A 17,799-nucleotide genomic window follows, 5' to 3' on the forward strand; every position below is an offset into this window, starting at 1 on the left:
TCTTCGCACTTTTATCCTTCTTCGTCGTTACTTTTTACTTGGTTACCGAAACTATTCTACTACTTGTTCGTCTAAATAATAAATTAATCTTAATTAGTTTAGTACTTGCTAATTAATCCCTGTGGATACGATAATCTTTTATACTACTTCTGCGATAGAGTACACTTGCTCTAAGTGTGTTTTTAGTGTAACACAACTTCTCAATTGCTAGTCCATCGCAATGGAAATTTTGCTCGACATCCACCTTGATGGCGGCCACAACACCCTTATATGTTTCCCTTTAGTTTCTGTAGTGAGTACTACTTGTTTCCTGTTAGAATGAGCTCCGATATACACCCAAGAGAGCTTCTCCACCCCCTTCATACCATAAAAATAGAAGAACATACCCACAAAATGCTGAAACCTGTCGCATAAGATCTCAAAACCCCTTATAAAGGCCCAACTATTAGGCTAATGCTGCGAAGGGGCCATGTTTAAATACTTCAATACGTCAGCTTCGAACAAAGTGAAAGGTAACCTTACGCCTAAGTCTTCAAAAACGACAACATACATATGAAAAATCTCGTCTTTTACTCCTTAAGAGTGTTGAAGGCATACCTTCTTGCCCTGATGGCGCGCCTCTAAGACGACGTATTCTTCCCTTCCAATAGATGAAATATCCAACTTACCCGTAAAAACGGCACGTGCTTCATGTCTGTATAAATCGACTCCACACACGTAATGCCCTCAATGAACACCTCTCCCACTGATTCACTGGAAGACATGGAGTAGCAAATTCCCTTCTTACACAGAGGTCCTGGGAAGAATAAAGCAAAACACAATCATTATCGGAAGTTTCGTCCTCATCACTCTCGGAACTGTTGGACAACTCCCCTAACAATAAATGCCCATAATATCCTTGTTCGAAAACCACTCAATCAATCTTTCCATCTGAAATCTTAGCATGGTTTATGCTATCTCTCCATAGCCTACATATTTCTTCAAACGATACTAGTTCTACTATTCCTACCCATTTCATCGCACTATCTAATCAAAACCATAGCTAAAAATTAAAAAAAAAAATGAAAGCTTTATGACAAAATGCGAGCACACAAAAAGGTTACTTGGACAAAAATTACAATGTATTGTAGATCGAACAAAGAAGAAGCAAAATCGCACCAAGAGTAACGCACCAATGAAGATAAAAAAAAAAAAAAAAAAAAAAAAAAAAAAAAGAAGAAATGAGAAAGTACTAACGAAAGCAGGTGGAGAAAAGGTGAAAGAAAACCTATTTAAAATGTTTGTCGTAAATGCCACTTAAGGATTTGTCGTAAATGAGCCAAGATTTTGACACGTCGATAGAACTATAAGCTCGCCAAACGTTAGCTGCCAGATCAAAATGAGATGACTAATGAACCACACCAATAAATATGTACTTCGTGCCAGCAAACCTAACCACTTCACCTTGTCCTAAGACTCGTGCTTGGGGGTTATGGACCACCGATATTTTGTTAAGCGCTCGCTAGCCTTCAATAAAGGCTCGCCAACCCTTTAGAATGCGCCTGTGGCCTGAAGAGACATAAATAGACCGCCATTCCTAGCTTCTAGAAGCTTTTATAGCGCTCGCCTACTGAACTTGGGGCTAAGCTACTTAGGGCCCAAGGCCGGAAAACAAGCCAAAAAAAGACTATAAATACAACCCTTGAGAACAATATTGTAAGAATTTTGTAGACTTGTGTATACACCGATTTTTGGTAATGTAAACTTCATTATCCATCAATGGTTTTAGGACATAAATGTCGATCGATGGTGACTAATGTATTTTTAAAGGGGGATCGTTCAAGCCTCGCAGTTTATGACATCACTTCATGCATTCTTTAAGAACATTAATCTCAGAATGGCTTCCAACATCTTGTAATAACAAATTGTCTCATGACAACATGATAGAAAATTGCTCAAGTGAGCATGTTAAAAATTAAAAGAAATAGAGTAAAGATGAAAAGAAATGCAAACGAAAAAGGAAAGTAAAACAAGAACAATGATATTAAATTGTAGGAATGTAAAGGGTGGTCGGAATTTGTCTCATGAACCCGTTTGCTCCCATGGCGTGGGTGTTACAGATTTTTCAGAAATCAAGAAACCAACCAATTGTTATAATTACAAACTGATATATATATATAGACTTTGTAGAGAAAACTACCACTAAATTCTACGGTCTATTTAAAAGTAGAAATAACTTCCTATAACCTCCTAAGACACTAGAAAATAACTTCCATGCACTAAGACACTAGGAAATAATCTTCATTGCACTTCAGCCTTGTTTCCCGACATGCGCTCCAATTGCAACTTCGAATTATTTCTCCTTGTCTTTGGTCTAAATTGTGGTATGTCGAAGTATGTATGTTATTGGTCGAAATCCATTTGCACTTTACAGCCTGTCGAAATAACCCATCTGCCTTGTCGAAAACATAATCATGAGTTCGACCAAATATTTTATTTTTGGTGTTAACAACTTGTAAACTAATTATAGATATTTTATAAAAAAACAAATTTGTAAGGAAGGCTATAAATACAACCAAGGGTATATTTTATAGTTTGTTACAATATTGTAAGTCAAAGAAAGGCTATAAATATAACCCTTGAGACAATATTGTAACAAACTAATTATAGATATTTGATAAAAAAAATAATCGTTACTTAATGGATATGTATTCACAATATTGTTCATTTGTTTAACAAAAAAATGTTCAAAGTCATGGTGAATACTCGGTTAGCAGTGCATATCGTATGTGTATGCAAGAAATTTTTGATGTATCTCATTTTAAGATTTCTGGTTCTTGGGATATAATTTGGAGACTAAAAATGGCACCGCAAGTTAAAAACTTTATTTGGAGAATTTGTAGGAATTGTCTTCCAACTCGAATGCGACTCCGAGACAATGGGGTTAATTGTGATACTGTTTGTTCATTGTGTAACTCGGAAGAAGAGGATACTCTTCACCTCTTTTTTCATTTCCCAAGTAGTTGTTCTGTTTGGAGTATTTGGGAAGGATATTCTTCCATTTCTGCTATTTTAAGCCAAGAATATGACAGCAAAACGATTGTTTTTAAATTCTGCAGGTGTTGGCTGATGAGTCATTTATTGACTATTTTAATATGCTTTTTAGTTTAGTTTTATTTAGATTTTATTTGATTTTATATTAGTATTATTTCCTTTTTAGGATAGTTTACTTTAAATTGCATTTTATTATATTTCAGGAAAGAATATTCGATGGATTGAATCTTGGAGCAAAAGAAAGGGACTTGGAGTTGATTGGATGCAAAAATATGAAGATTGAGAGACAAAAATATGTCTCCCACAAGTTAGAAGCTTGGCACGGCCCGTGCTAGCCTTGGCACGGCCGTGCCACCCTCTAGAGTGCCTTTTACTGCTTTTGCTTAGATTTTAAGCTACTCTATTTTTAGCCCAAATGTAATAGCTTAGATTTTAAGTCGATCGAATGCTATAAATAGAGTAGCCATCCATCACAAATATTCATCTTTACTTGGAATACAATAAGTGACAATTGCTTTTCTAATTAAAGTTCTTTTCTTTTCCTTTACTTTCTTGTCATTTACTTTTATGCTTTCTCTCTTCTCCCCCATGTCTACGATGAACATGAGTGAGTAGACTTCTCCTTGTCTTGGGATTGTTGGATAAGTCTAAATGACATAATCCTAATCAAACCAAGCTCTAAGCCTTAATCTTATGTAACCCTAATTTCTTATCTGAATTCACCGTCTTAACATGGATCAACCATTATCAAACTGTGGAAACGAAAGTGGAGGGTTTGATAATTGTTTATCCATTATTCCAAATATCAATTCATAAAACGAAAGTGGAGCTTTGATATTCGAACAAGTGAATTCAGACAAGGATTGCAAAGTCAGCGAAATAGGCTTTGCAATCTTTGAGACATATAGTTTCGATCTTCAAGGGAACTAATAACAATCAAGTCAGCGAAATAGGCTTGGTTGTTAGAGGAACCAAAATCTAATAGTAATCAAGTCAGCGAAATAGGCTTGGTTGCTAGAGGAACATAAGAGAAACTGTCTTGAGAAATTAGGTCTAACATAACATTATAAGCTTATAGTTTTGGTTTGAGAAGGACTTGTCATTTAGAGGAAACCAACGATCCCAAGGCTCTTTTTATTATTATTATCTTTCAAACGCTTGAAAACCCCCAACTTACAATTCTCTTCTCTCTTCTAATCATCTCTAAAAAGTTAATTGAATTGAACTACTCCCTGTCGGAACGATACTCTTTTATACTACTTCGGTAAGACCGTGCACTTGCGGTTTTATCTCATCAAGTTTTTGGCGCCGTTGCCGGGGAGTAAACTAATTTGATTAACTCTTTCTTTGTGATTAGAACTCTCTTCTCTTCTTCTTTTCTTCTACTTCTTTCTTTTGTATTACCACTAACTTCTTGGATTCTCGGTTTCTTATGCGAAGAAGTAAAAGTCTCGGAGAATTTATTCCTGAGATTGAAAGGTTTTTGCATAAGAAAAAGAGAGAGGCACAAAATAATACTGCTATGGCTGAACGCTGTAACACCCCGTTTTCCCAATATACAAATTTCATAAACAATTATCAGAGTAAAAACCATAAACGGGATATCACATAGAAACGTAATCCAAAAACAGTTAAATGATAATTTAACCTTCACAAATATCTTTAACATAGCAGCGGAAAATCATAAACATAAATCATAAACGTTTTGGCACGCAGGCCCAACAAGTATCTCAAAAGAGTTTATCAAAACATAAGCAGTTCACGTAAAAGAATGAAGCATGTTATAGCATTAAACCCCATCCCGTTACGTATCAGAGCGACCTAGACGACACAGTGAAGGCAAGGCCACTCACGATGGCAACTGTACACTAAGCACGATCACCTGCAAGTTACCCATACGAAGGGCAACATTTTCAAGCAGAAGGGGTGAGATTTCATAATAAAATAACATTAATCAATGTAATTGCGAATCATAAATTAACATCATAATCATTCCATTATTAACTTTGCATAAATGCTAAACAGTTATCACGTAATCATATATCCAATCATTATAAACAACATAACATAATCAATGAACACTTATCACGTAATCACATATCCATTCATCATCAACAAGGCATCTTAATCATGACAATGTGACAATGCTCCTAGACTCCTTATATGCATGTGGTACCAATCGTCATCATAAGTATTAATATACTTTAATCGTGCGGAGGACAAAGCTCCTATAAAACGTGCGGAGGACAAAGCTCCTAATTTTCGTGGTGAGGACTAAGCTCAATGATATGCTATGCATGGACACATATGAACAAAACATCGTAATCACTTATCAACATGCATCCAATAATTTGGAGCTAAACTTCATCATATAATTATGCACTTAGTTAAATAACGGAAGCAACATAAACAGGTCACATAACAAGATGATATCATTATATCAAAGCACATAATTTGTATCATTATCACATCTTCTTATCTTGCATGAATATACAATACAATAGTTCATATTCAATTATTATTAATATAACTTAAACAACTCTACAGTCTGCATTAAACGACATCACTAGGTCTCATTACCAGTTAGGGGTTCACTCTTGATCAACAAGTGCGACACAGATCGCACAAACACTCAGGAAACTACATTCTGGTTGTACTCGCGAGGCGAGAGTTCTTACTCGCCGTGGCGAGTACCACTCAACTCCCAAACTAAGCTTGTTCTGGGTTCCCTCTGATCCTACATTCATTCCTAATCAATGCTAGGTATGTTCAGGTACTCAAAGGCATACAAGATTCGACTAAAAAGGTTGAAACACGAAATATGACATGCACTCTGCCTAAGCTCACGAGGCGAGGAAAGGTTGCTCGCCATGGCGAGTTGCACCAAACAACTCGCGAGGCGAAAGAAAGGGGCTCGCGTGGCGAGCGATGAAGTTCATCACTCGCGAGGCGAGGATCATCACTCGCCGTGGCGAGCGATGAACAGAAGCACGGGCAGACTAGGGTTTTTCTCGAAAATCCATCACACAACATGGTTCAAAGCCTAATTTTGATTCCAGAATTCATCCTAAACATATTCTAAGGTTAAAGGACGGTTCTTACATCAATCTAAACAAGTTTTACCGTTTGATCATCAATTTTTTAGGGTTTTGACCTAATTCCAAAACTTTTCTAAATCAATCCTAACTTTGTCAATTAATCATCAGAATTACAACAATCAATGCTATTGAATTATTAGTCTCACCCTTACCTGGTTATGAAGAAATCGCAGCTCTCTCTATGCTCTTCTCCCTTCTAAGCTTTTTCTCCCTTTTCCAAAAGTTTTCACGTACAATGAGTTTCTAAAATATTAGGTCCTCTCCTATTTATATCTCTTTCTAATAACTTATCTTATCTCACTTTCTCCCCCAAAACTATCTAAAATATCAAAACAGCCCTCAACTAAATACTTTTCAAATCTTTATTTTATTTAACAATAAAATAAATTCTCTAATCTTATCAAATCCTCCAAAACTCATAACTTATCACGTCATCAATCAAATCACTAAATTCATCGTGGATCACCAAAACATAACAAAATCACGCATATACTATATAATTATAATATAATGGCCTAAACTCGATTAAATAACGATTAAACCAAAGTGGGCGTTACAAACGCACTCTCAAAGAGTATGCTACTCCTTCAACGGAAGAGCCACAAGCTATTATCGTGTACCCAACGGTTGCGGGTAATAACTTCGAAATCAAGCCTGCACTACTCAATTTGGTGCAGCAAAATCAGTTTTCTGGATCACCCACTGAGGATCCAAATCTCCATATTTCTTCCTTCCTAAGACTCAGTGGCACCATAAAAGAGAACCAAGAAGCCGTAAGACTTCATCACTTTCCCTTTTCCTTAAGGGATAGAGCTAGCGCTTGGTTCCATTCCCTAGAAGTCGGTTCCATTACTTCATGGGACGATATGAGGCGAGCATTCCTCGCCCGATTTTTTCCCCCATCTAAAACCGCTAAGCTTAGAGACGAAATCACGCGTTTCAATCAAAATGATGGGGAATCTCTCTATGAGGTGTGGGAGCGTTTCAAGGAAATGCTTAGACTTTGTCCCCATCATGGCCTAGAGAAGTGGCTTATAGTCCACACGTTTTATAATGGCTTGTCTTATACCACTAAGATGTCTGTTGATGCAGCTGCAGGTGGAGCTCTAATGAACAAAAACTACACGGAGGCTTATGCTTTGATTGAAGACATGGCTCAGAATCACTACCAATGGACCAACGAGAGAGCCGTCACCACTCCTACTCCCTCTAAGAAAGAGGCAGGTATATACGAAGTCTCTGAATATAACCACCTTGCTGCTAAGGTTGAGGCATTAACCCAAAAATTTGAAAAACTTAATGTTAATGCTGTCGCACCTTCTTCTGCATCCCCTCCTTGTGAAATCTGTGGTATATCCGGTCATATAGGTGTTGATTGTCAGTTAGGTAGTGCTGCCAATATTGAGCAACTGAATTACGCTCAATATAACCAAGGAACGAGGCCAAATCAAAATTTTTACAAAAATCCTCAAGGTTCCTATGGACAAGCACCACCACCTGGCTATACAAACAACCAGAGAATGGCTCAGAAATCAAGTTTGGAGATTTTATTGGAAAATTGCATTGCTAATCAAAATTAAAATCTTCAAGAATTGAAAAACCAAACAGGATTTCTGAACGACTCTCTCTCCAAACTCACTACCAAGGTTGATTCTATCGCCACACACACCAAAATGCTTGAGACCCAAATCTCCCAAGTGGCCCAACAAGTGGCCACCTCTTCTCAAACACCAGGAATCTTTCCTGGCCAACCTGAAACAAACCCCAAAGCCCATGTCAATGCTATTTCTCTTGGGGGCAGTAAGTTAGAAGAGACCATTACTAAAGCTAAAAGTGTCAAGGGAGAGAGTGTTAAGCTTCTAGGTAAGGTGAGTGCGATAAAGAAACCACTTGATAAGAACAAGGCCCTTAACCCATTAAGGCTTACTAAGCTCAACTTGGAGGTTCAATTCGCTAAATTCTTAAACATACTTAAAAAGATTTGCATTAAGATTCCCTTCGCTGAAGCTTTGTCTCGTATGCCTCTATACGCCAAGTTTTTAAAAGAAATTTTTTCAAAGAAAAAGGCTATAGATCACAAAGAGACAATAGCTTTAACTAGGGAAAGTAGTGCAATCGTCAAGAAGCAACCCCAAAAGCTTAGAGATCTAGGTAGTTTTGCCATCCCTTGTGTGATAGGGAAGGAGACCGTTGACAAAGCCTTGTGTGATTTAGGAGCCAGTGTTAGTTTGTTGCCTCTATCCCTCTTTAAAAAGATGGGAATAGGAGAGTTGAAACCTACCGAGATGATATTAAAGTTAGCCGACCGTTCTGTTATCCCAATAGCTGGATATGTTGAAGACATCCCCGTTCGGATAGAAGGGATATACATCCCAACTGACTTTGTGGTTGTTGACATCAAGGAAGACCATGATTGCCCTATGATCCTAGGAAGACCCTTCCTCGCTACTGCGGGTGCTATAGTTGACGTTCAGAATGGTAGGATAGTTTTTCAAGTGAGTGAAGACATGGTAGGATTTGAGTTTGAAAACATTAAGGAAGGTCCCGCCCTTTATTATTGCAATATGGTCAAAGAACATAGTGTGAAAGAACGCTTTTTAGCGTCATCTACACAATACAACATCTTTGATCCTTTCTAATGGACACTTTCTTTTAACGTCAAGCTAATGACTATAAAGAAGCGCTTCGTGGGAGGCAACCCACGCATTTAACTGCTTTTGTTTTGTTTTTGTTATTCTAAATTATTTTGTAGGTCATTGTCCGAAAAGAATTCAAGAAAACAGAAAATTTTAAAGCCTCACCCTCCAGAACCTTGGCACGACCCGTGCTCACACTGGCACGGCCGTGCCAGACCTTGACACACCAAAACCGGCCCATATTCCAGAATGTTGGCACGGCCCGTGCTAAGCTTGGCACGGCCGTGCCCGATCTCAGGTAGGTATAACCTTACCTTTTGGCCTTCTTCTTCCTTCACTCTCAAACACAAACATCTCTCTACCTTCAACCTTCTCTCTCAAACCTCCATAACCAAACAACCTCAAACCTCCACAACCCCCCCCCCCCCCTAAATCTCACCAATTCACAAAATTTTTCCACCCAATTGATGAGTCAATTATATGTTATTTTAATATGCTTTTTAGTTTAGTTTTATTTAGATTTTATATAGTTTTATATTAGTATTATTTCCTTTTTAGAATAGTTTACTTTAAAATGCAATTTGTTATATTTCAGGGAAGAATATTGGATGGAGTGAGTCTTGGAGCAAAAGAAAGGGATTTGGAGCAGATTGGACACGAAAATACGAAGATTGGGAAACAAAATATATCTCCCACAAGTCAGAAGCCTGGCACGGCCCGTGCTAGCCTTGGCACGGCCGTGCCACCCTCCAGAGACCTTTTGCTGCTTTTGCTTGGACTCCAAGCTATTCTATTTTGGCGCACAATCTACCGAGGAATATTCTAGGAATATACTTGCTTAGATTTTAAGACAATTGTGTACTATAAATAGAGTAGCTAGCCATCACAAATATTCATCTTTACTTGGAATACAATAAGTGACAATTGCTTTTCTAAATAAAGTTCTTTTCCTTTCCTTTATTTTCCTGTCTTTTACTTTCATGCTTTCTCTCTTCTCCCCCATGTCTACGATGAACATGAGTGAGTAGACTTCTTCTTGTCTTGGGATTGTTGGATAAGTCTAAATGACATAATCCTAATCAAACCAAGCCCTAAGCTTTAATCTTATGTAACCCTAGTTTCTTATCTGAATTCACCGTCTTAACATGGATTAACCATTATCAAACTGTGGAAACGAAAGTGGAGGGTTTGATAATTGTTCGTCCATTATTCCAAATATCAATTCATAAAACGAAAGTGGAGCTTTGATATTCGAACAAGTGAATTCAGACAAGGATTGCAAAGTCAGCGAAATAGGCTTTGCAATCTTTGAGACATATAGTTTCGATCTTCAAGGGAACTAATAACAATCAAGTCAACGAAATAGGTTTGGTTGTTAGAGGAACCAAAATCCAATAGTAATCAAGTCAGCGAAATAGGCTTGGTTGCTAGAGGAACTTAAGAGAAACTGTCATGAGAAATTAGGTCTAACATAACATTATAAGCCTATGGTTTTGGTTTGAGAAGGACTTGTTATATAGATGAAACCAACGATCCCAAGGCTCTTTTATTATATTGCTTTTAACCGTTTAAAAACCCCCAATCTACAATCTCTTCTCTCTTCTAATCATCTCTAAAGGTTAATTAAATTAAACTACTCCCTGTCGGAACGATACTCTTTTATACTACTTCGGTAAGACCGTGCACTTGCGGTTTTATCTCATCAAGTTTTTGGCGCCGCTGCCGGGGAGTAAACTAATTTAATTAATTCTTTATTTGTGATTAGAACTCTCTTCTCTTTTCTCTTCCTCTTCTCTTCTACTTTTCTTTCTTTTTGTTTTTACCACTAACTTCTTGGGTTCTCGGTTTCTTATGCGAAGAAGTAAAAGTCTCGGAGAATTTATTCCTGAGATCGAAAGATTTTTGCATAAGAAAAAGAGAGAGGCACAAAATAATACCGCTATGGCTGAACGTACTCTCAAAGAGTATGCTACTCCTTCAACGGAAGAGCCACAAGCTATTATCGTGTACCCAACGGTTGCGGGTAATAACTTCGAAATCAAGCCTGCACTACTCAATTTAGTGCAGCAAAACCAGTTTTCTGGATCACCCACTGAGGATCCAAATCTCCATATTTCTTCCTTCCTTAGACTCAGTGGCACCATAAAAGAGAACCAAGAAGCCGTAAGACTTCATCTCTTTCCCTTTTCCTTAAGGGATAGAGCTAGCGCTTGGTTCCATTCCCTAGAAGTCGGTTCCATTACTTCATGGGACGATATGAGGCGAGCATTCCTCGCCCGATTCTTTCCCCCATCTAAAACAGCTAAGCTTAGAGACCAAATTACGCGTTTCAATCAAAAAGATGGGTAGTCTCTCTATGAGGCAAGGGAGCGTTTCAAGGAAATGCTTAGACTTTGTCCCCACCATGGCCTAGAGAAGTGGCTTATAGTCCACACGTTTTATAATGGCTTGTCATATACCACTAAGATGTCTGTTGATGCAGCTGCAGGTGGAGCTCTAATGAACAAAAACTACACGGAAGCTTATGCTTTGATTGAGGACATGGCTCAGAATCACTACCAATGGACCAACGAAAGAGCCGTCACCACTCCTACTCCCTCTAAGAAAGAGGCAGGTATACACGAAGTCTCTGAATATAACCACCTTGCTGCTAAGGTTGAGGCATTAACACAAAAAATTGAAAAACTTAATGTTAATGCTGTCCCACCTTCTTCTGCATCCCCTCCTTGTGAAATCTGTGGTATAACTGGTCATATAGGTGTTGATTGTCAGTTAGGTAGTGCTGCCAACATTGAGCAACTGAATTACGCTCAATACAACCAAGGAATGAGGCCAAATCAAAATTTTTACAAAAATCCTCAAGGTTCCTATGGACAAGCAGCACCACCTGGCTATACAAACAACCAGAGAGTGGCTCAGAAATCAAGTTTGGAGATTTTACTGGAAAATTGCATTGCAAATCAAAATAAAAATCTTCAAGAATTGAAAAACCAAACAGGATTTCTGAACGACTCTCTCCAAACTCAATACCAAAGTTGATTCCATCGCCACGCACACCAAAATGCTTGAGACCCAAATCTCCCAAGTGGCCCAACAAGTGGCCACCTCTTCTCAAACACCAGGAGTCTTTCCTGGTCAGCCTGAAACAAACCCCAAAGCCCATGTCAACGCTATTTTTCTAGGGGGTAGTAAGATAGAAGAGACTGTTACTAAGGCCAAAAGTGTCAAGAAGGAGAGTGTCAGGTGTCTAGGTAAGAATGGTGTGATAAAAAGTGAGAAACCGCTTGATAAAAACAAAGCCCTAACACCTTTAAGGCTTACTAAGCTCAACTTGGAGGCTCAATTCACTAAACTCTTTAACATAATTCGAAAGATTTGCGTTAAAATCCCCTATGCTGAAGCTTTGTCTCGTATGCCTCTATACGCCAAGTTTTTAAAAGAAATTTTTTCAAAGAAAAAGGCTATAGATCATAATGAAACAATAGCTTTGACACAGGACAATAGTGCAATCATCAAGAAGCCACCTACAAAGCTTAGAGATCCAGGAAGTTTTGCCATCCCTTGTATGATAGGGAATGAAACCTTCAACCGAGCCTTGTGTGACTTAGGAGCTAGTGTTAGTCTGTTGCCCTTACCCCTCTTTACAAGGCTGAGGTTGGGCAAGCTAAAGCCTACCGAAACAACATTGAAGTTAGCCGATCGTTCTGATATCCAACCTGTCGGATATGTCGAGGACATCCCCGTTAAGATAGAAGGGATAGACATCCCAACTGATTTCATGGTGCTTGACATAGATGAGGATAATGCGTGCCCTATAATCTTAGGACGACCCTTTCTCGCCACTGCGGGTGCTATAGTAGATGTTCAAAACGGTAGGATTGTTTTCCAAGTGAGTAATGAGTTGATAGGATTTGAGTTGGAGAATTATATGAAAGGTCCCGCCCTTTATTCTTGTAATATGATTAAAGTTCATAATGTGAAGGAACGCTTATTAGCGCCATCTACACAACATGACCTCTTTGATCCATTCTAAGGACACTTTCTTATAACGTCAAGCTAATGACTATAAAGAAGCGCTTCGTGGGAGGCAACCCACGTATTTAACTGCTTTCGTTTTTGTTTTTAAGTTATTTTGTAGGTAATTGTCCGAAGGTGATTCAAGAAAACGAGAAAAATTTTGAGGCCCATGTCCAGAACCTTGGCACGGCCCGTGCTCACACTGGCACGGCCGTGCCAGACCTTGCCTATCCAAACCAGCAAAAAAATTCCAGAATGTTGGCACAGCCCGTGCTAAGGTTGGCACGGCCGTGCCCGACAACAGGTAAGGATAAAGCCACCTTTTCATCTTCTTCTTCCCTCATTCTCCACCACAAACTCTCTCTCCATTTACACTTCTCTCACAAACCTCCATAACCATAGAATTTCAAAGCTTCCATATCTCCCCCAAAACCTAACCATTTCACATAATTTCTTCACCCAATCAATCACACACCCATTTCAATCATAACCCATCAATCAAAAACAACTTTTCCTCCATCCCTCCCAAATATCATCAAATTCGTAGCCCCCATTCACCTACCTAAAAACCCACAAATTCTTCATCCATTCACCCAATCCAACTCCTACCACTTACTCATACCCCAACCTCATCACCCAACCAACCTTTTCTACTCAAAACATTTCCCCAACACCCAACCCTTACCCAAAACACAAACGGTCAACCAAGGTTCCGGATAAATGCCATCTAGGAAAGGTGGAGCAAGCTCTTCCGGTGGACCACAACAAAAGCAGAAGACTCAAGCCAAGAATCATGGCATAATCTTCAAGGACACCAAGCAAAGGGACAGGTATAAAATTCTTATCTCTAAACCTTTGCATCCTTGTCGATATCCAGATCCTTATACTTTGAGTGTGTTAGGACTAAGGGATAATGTGTTCAGCTTACTAGGAAATTTAGGATGGGTTGATATGCTTAGACCTATGAAGGGCTTCGAAAATTTCACTTATGAATTCTTAAGTTCTATTGAATTTACGAAGGATAAGGTGAATTTTGACAACCCCGATCATAGAGTCTCTTTCCGACTTTTGAATATGGATTACGAGATGTCTCTTGAAAATTTCTGCTTAGAGATTGACTTTGCAAATGCGGGGTTCATCCATGACTCTTGGAATCCAAATTTGAAGTCAGAACACTATGACCCCGCTCTCTTTTGGAAACGCATTACCGGGTTAAGGCAATACAATCCTCGCAACAATAAGGCTAGTAACATTCACAACCCCGTGCTTAGATACCTCCAGAGAGTCATGGCTTGTACCATTTGGGGTAGAAAAGAAGTAGGAACAACTAGGACGGATGAACTTTTTATGCTTTGGGCAATGCTTAGTAACAATCCCGTTAATACTTGTTTCTACCTACTTGACTACCTTTCCTCCATAGGAGCTAGACCTGACAATAGAGCTGAGATAGTAGTCGGTGGTATCATTACCTTCATCGCTAGAAAGTTTGGAGTAGGTGAGGAAGATGGGATAAATCCAATTGAGGGCAACAATAGACTTAATATTGAAACCCTTGTTGCTATGAACTTCATTAAGATTCACCCACCCATGACTTATGCACTTCAACTTCGCATACCACTATTATTTCTACTTCCTAACCCATCTCGGACTAACCCCGAGGTGGAGGAAAATTTGTTGTATGTTGGTGATGGATTACAGGTACATGAAGAGCATAATCAAGGTGAAGAAGAAGGTGCCCACATGCACCATGAAGAAGAGCCCCATGACCATAACGACAACAATGAAAGATGGGCATGGATGCAAACCGAGGTACAAAGGATAAGCACCGAGCAACAAAGGCAAGGTGTTGAATTATCTGGGCTAAGAAATGATGTCCTTCGGGGCAACCGCATATCCGAAGAAAATAACCAAATGCTTCGGAACATGATGCAACACTTACACCTTCAGGGCCCTCCCTATGGACCTCAATAAAAATGTGAGCTTTCCTCTTCCTCTTTTTCACCTTATCTCTTCAATCTCTATCTCACTCTTCTACCTCTCCTTCTCTTTTATTTTTCTTTTATCTTGAATCATTGAGGACAATGCTTCTCCTAAGTGTGGGGGGAGCCTAATAAAGTGTCTTTAGTCGTAGTGTTTCCAAACTCCCTTGAACTTTATTCTTTTGTTTTGTTTTATTGTAAAAGGCATGATTAAGTAGCTAATTTTTATTGAAAACATCATGACACAAAAATTTTCATTGTCTCCTCTTATTTTCTTGTACATAAAAGCAAACTCTTGTGTTTTAAGCCTTCTTGATATACCTACATCTTGTTTTAAAGTGAATAAAGTTTTTCAATGAGAAAAACACAAAGTTGCTTCCCTTGAGTACGTGTATGAATAGGTAATTTAAGGAAACACGTTTTAATGGTGCATTAACCTTTAAAAATTCTCAAAGCGCCAGTAGTATAAGTGAGTATAAGGGAGATCATAAAAAGCCAAAAAGCCAAATAATTCCAAGATCTCATCACTGAATCTAGATTGGGGAAGGAGGTAGGCCCTCCGACTTCCTACGTGAAGGTGATTGTTATCTTGAGAAAAACTTTAAAAAGCGTCGTTGAAACTAGATTGGGGAAGGAGGTAGGCCCTCCGACTTCCTACGTGAAGACGATGTTTTAAGGAATATCATTGAATCTAGATTGGGGAAGGGGGTAGGCCCTCCGACCTTCTACGTGAAAATGTTGTTCCTTAAATAAAGAACTTAAAATGTGCATATGGCAAAAGAACTAAGATTCTCAAAAAACTCCCATCTCTCTTATATGAATTGTAGAAGGAATTTTTCTTGGTTAGTTTAGTGCTAGGATTAGACCATGTTTCCTCGTTATACCTATCTTATACAGGAGCAAGAAAAGGGTTGGACTTCACACACACACTCACTTGAAACTTGATCGTTGGGTAGAATAAAGATTTCAAGAAATACTTGAGTTTGTGATTAATGTACATTTTAGGATTTAAGCCCTTGAGGAGACATGTGCTTTAATTAATTTGTCATTTGATTCAACTGTCGATGCTACTATGTTTATGCCTTTTGCTTGAGGACAAGCAAAGATTCAAGTATGGGGGAGTTTGATGAGTCAATTATATGTTATTTTAATATGCTTTTTAGTTTAGTTTTATTTAGATTTTATATTAGTATTATTTCCTTTTTAGAATAGTTTACTTTAAAATGCAATTTGTTATATTTCAAGGAAGAATATTGGATGGAGTGAGTCTTGGAGCAAAAGAAAGGGATTTGGAGCAGATTGGACACAAAAATACGAAGATTGGGAAACAAAATATATCTCCCACAAGTCAGAAGCATGGCACGGCCCGTGCTAGCCTTGGCACGGCCGTGCCACCCTCCAGAGACCTTTTGCTGCTTTTGCTTGGACTCCAAGCTATTCTATTTTGGCGCACAATCTACCGAGGAATATTCTAGGAATATACTTGCTTAGATTTTAAGACAATTGTGTACTATAAATAGAGTAGCTAGCCATCACAAATATTCATCTTTACTTTGAATACAATAAGTGACAATTGCTTTTCTAAATAAAGTTCTTTTCCTTTCCTTTATTTTCCTGTCTTTTACTTTCATGCTTTCTCTCTTCTCCCCCATGTCTACGATGAACATGAGTGAGTAGACTTCTTCTTGTCTTGGGATTGTTGGATAAGTCTAAATGACATAATCCTAATCAAACCAAGCCCTAAGCCTTAATCTTATGTAACCCTAGTTTCTTATCTGAATTCACCGTCTTAACATGGATTAACCATTATCAAACTGTGGAAACGAAAGTGGAGGGTTTGATAATTGTTCGTCCATTATTCCAAATATCAATTCATAAAACGAAAGTGGAGCTTTGATATTCGAACAAGTGAATTCAGACAAGGATTGCAAAGTCAGCGAAATAGGCTTTGCAATCTTTGAGACATATAGTTTCGATCTTCAAGGGAACTAATAACAATCAAGTCAGCGAAATAGGCTTGGTTGTTAGAGGAACCAAAATCCAATAGTAATCAAGTCAGCGAAATAGGCTTGGTTGCTAGAGGAACTTAAGAGAAACTGTCTTGAGAAATTAGGTCTAACATAACATTATAAGCCTATGGTTTTGGTTTGAGAAGGACTTGTTATATAGATGAAACCAACAATCCCAAGGCTCTTTTATTATATTGCTTTTAACCGTTTAAAAACCCCCAATCTACAATCTCTTCTCTCTTCTAATCATCTCTAAAGGTTAATTAAATTAAACTACTCCCTGTCGGAACGATACTCTTTTATACTACTTCGGTAAGACCGTGCACTTGCGGTTTTATCTCATCACCAATCAATCACAAATACCATTTCAATCATAACCCCCCATTCAAAAACCAATCTCACCCATCCAAACAACATCACCCAAATTCGTAACCCCCATAAACCTAACCCAAAAACCTGAAATTTTTCACTAATCTCCATAACCCAACCCCTCAAACTCACTTAAACCTTCACCACATCACTAAACCAACCTTTTTCCACCAAAACAACCCACACCCAAACCATCACCACCACCACACCAACAGCAAGGTCAAGGCAATGGCTTCAAAGAGAAGTGGTAAAGAAGTTGCAAGCACATCCGGGGGAACTCCTCCAAAGAAGAAAACGCAAGCTAAGAATCATGGCATCACCTTCAGGGACAACAAGCAAAGGGATAGGTATAAAATTCTAATCTCTAAACCTTTACATCCTTGCCGATACCCTGATAACCATGACTTGAATAAGCTAGGAATCAAAGATAATATGTTTAATCTGCTAGAAAGGTTAGGATGGGTTGATATGTTGAAACCTATGAGAGGGTACGAGAATTTCACCTATGAATTTTTAAGTTCTATTGTTTTTACGAAAGATAGGTTGAATTTCGATAACCCTAATCATAGAGTTTCTTTCCGGCTTATGAATATTGATTACGAGATGTCTCTTCAACACTTCTGTGATGAGATGGGTTTCGCCAATGCGGGGTTCATCC

General features: G+C 38.4%; 2 non-coding genes across 2 annotated transcripts; both read right to left on the minus strand.

Moving 5' to 3' along the window:
- Positions 1-7,045: 7,045 nt before the first annotated feature.
- On the minus strand, positions 7,046-7,152 carry LOC112419573 (small nucleolar RNA R71). The gene has a single exon (XR_003009700.1). It is a non-coding gene; the product is annotated as a small nucleolar RNA R71 (small nucleolar RNA).
- A 3,919-nt stretch (positions 7,153-11,071) lies between these two features.
- Positions 11,072-11,178, minus strand: LOC112419581 (small nucleolar RNA R71). The gene has a single exon (XR_003009708.1). It is a non-coding gene; the product is annotated as a small nucleolar RNA R71 (small nucleolar RNA).
- Positions 11,179-17,799: the final 6,621 nt, after the last annotated feature.

Source organism: Medicago truncatula, chromosome 2, assembly GCF_003473485.1.
Source record: "Medicago truncatula cultivar Jemalong A17 chromosome 2, MtrunA17r5.0-ANR, whole genome shotgun sequence".
NCBI classification, from domain to species: Eukaryota; Viridiplantae; Streptophyta; class Magnoliopsida; order Fabales; family Fabaceae; genus Medicago; species Medicago truncatula.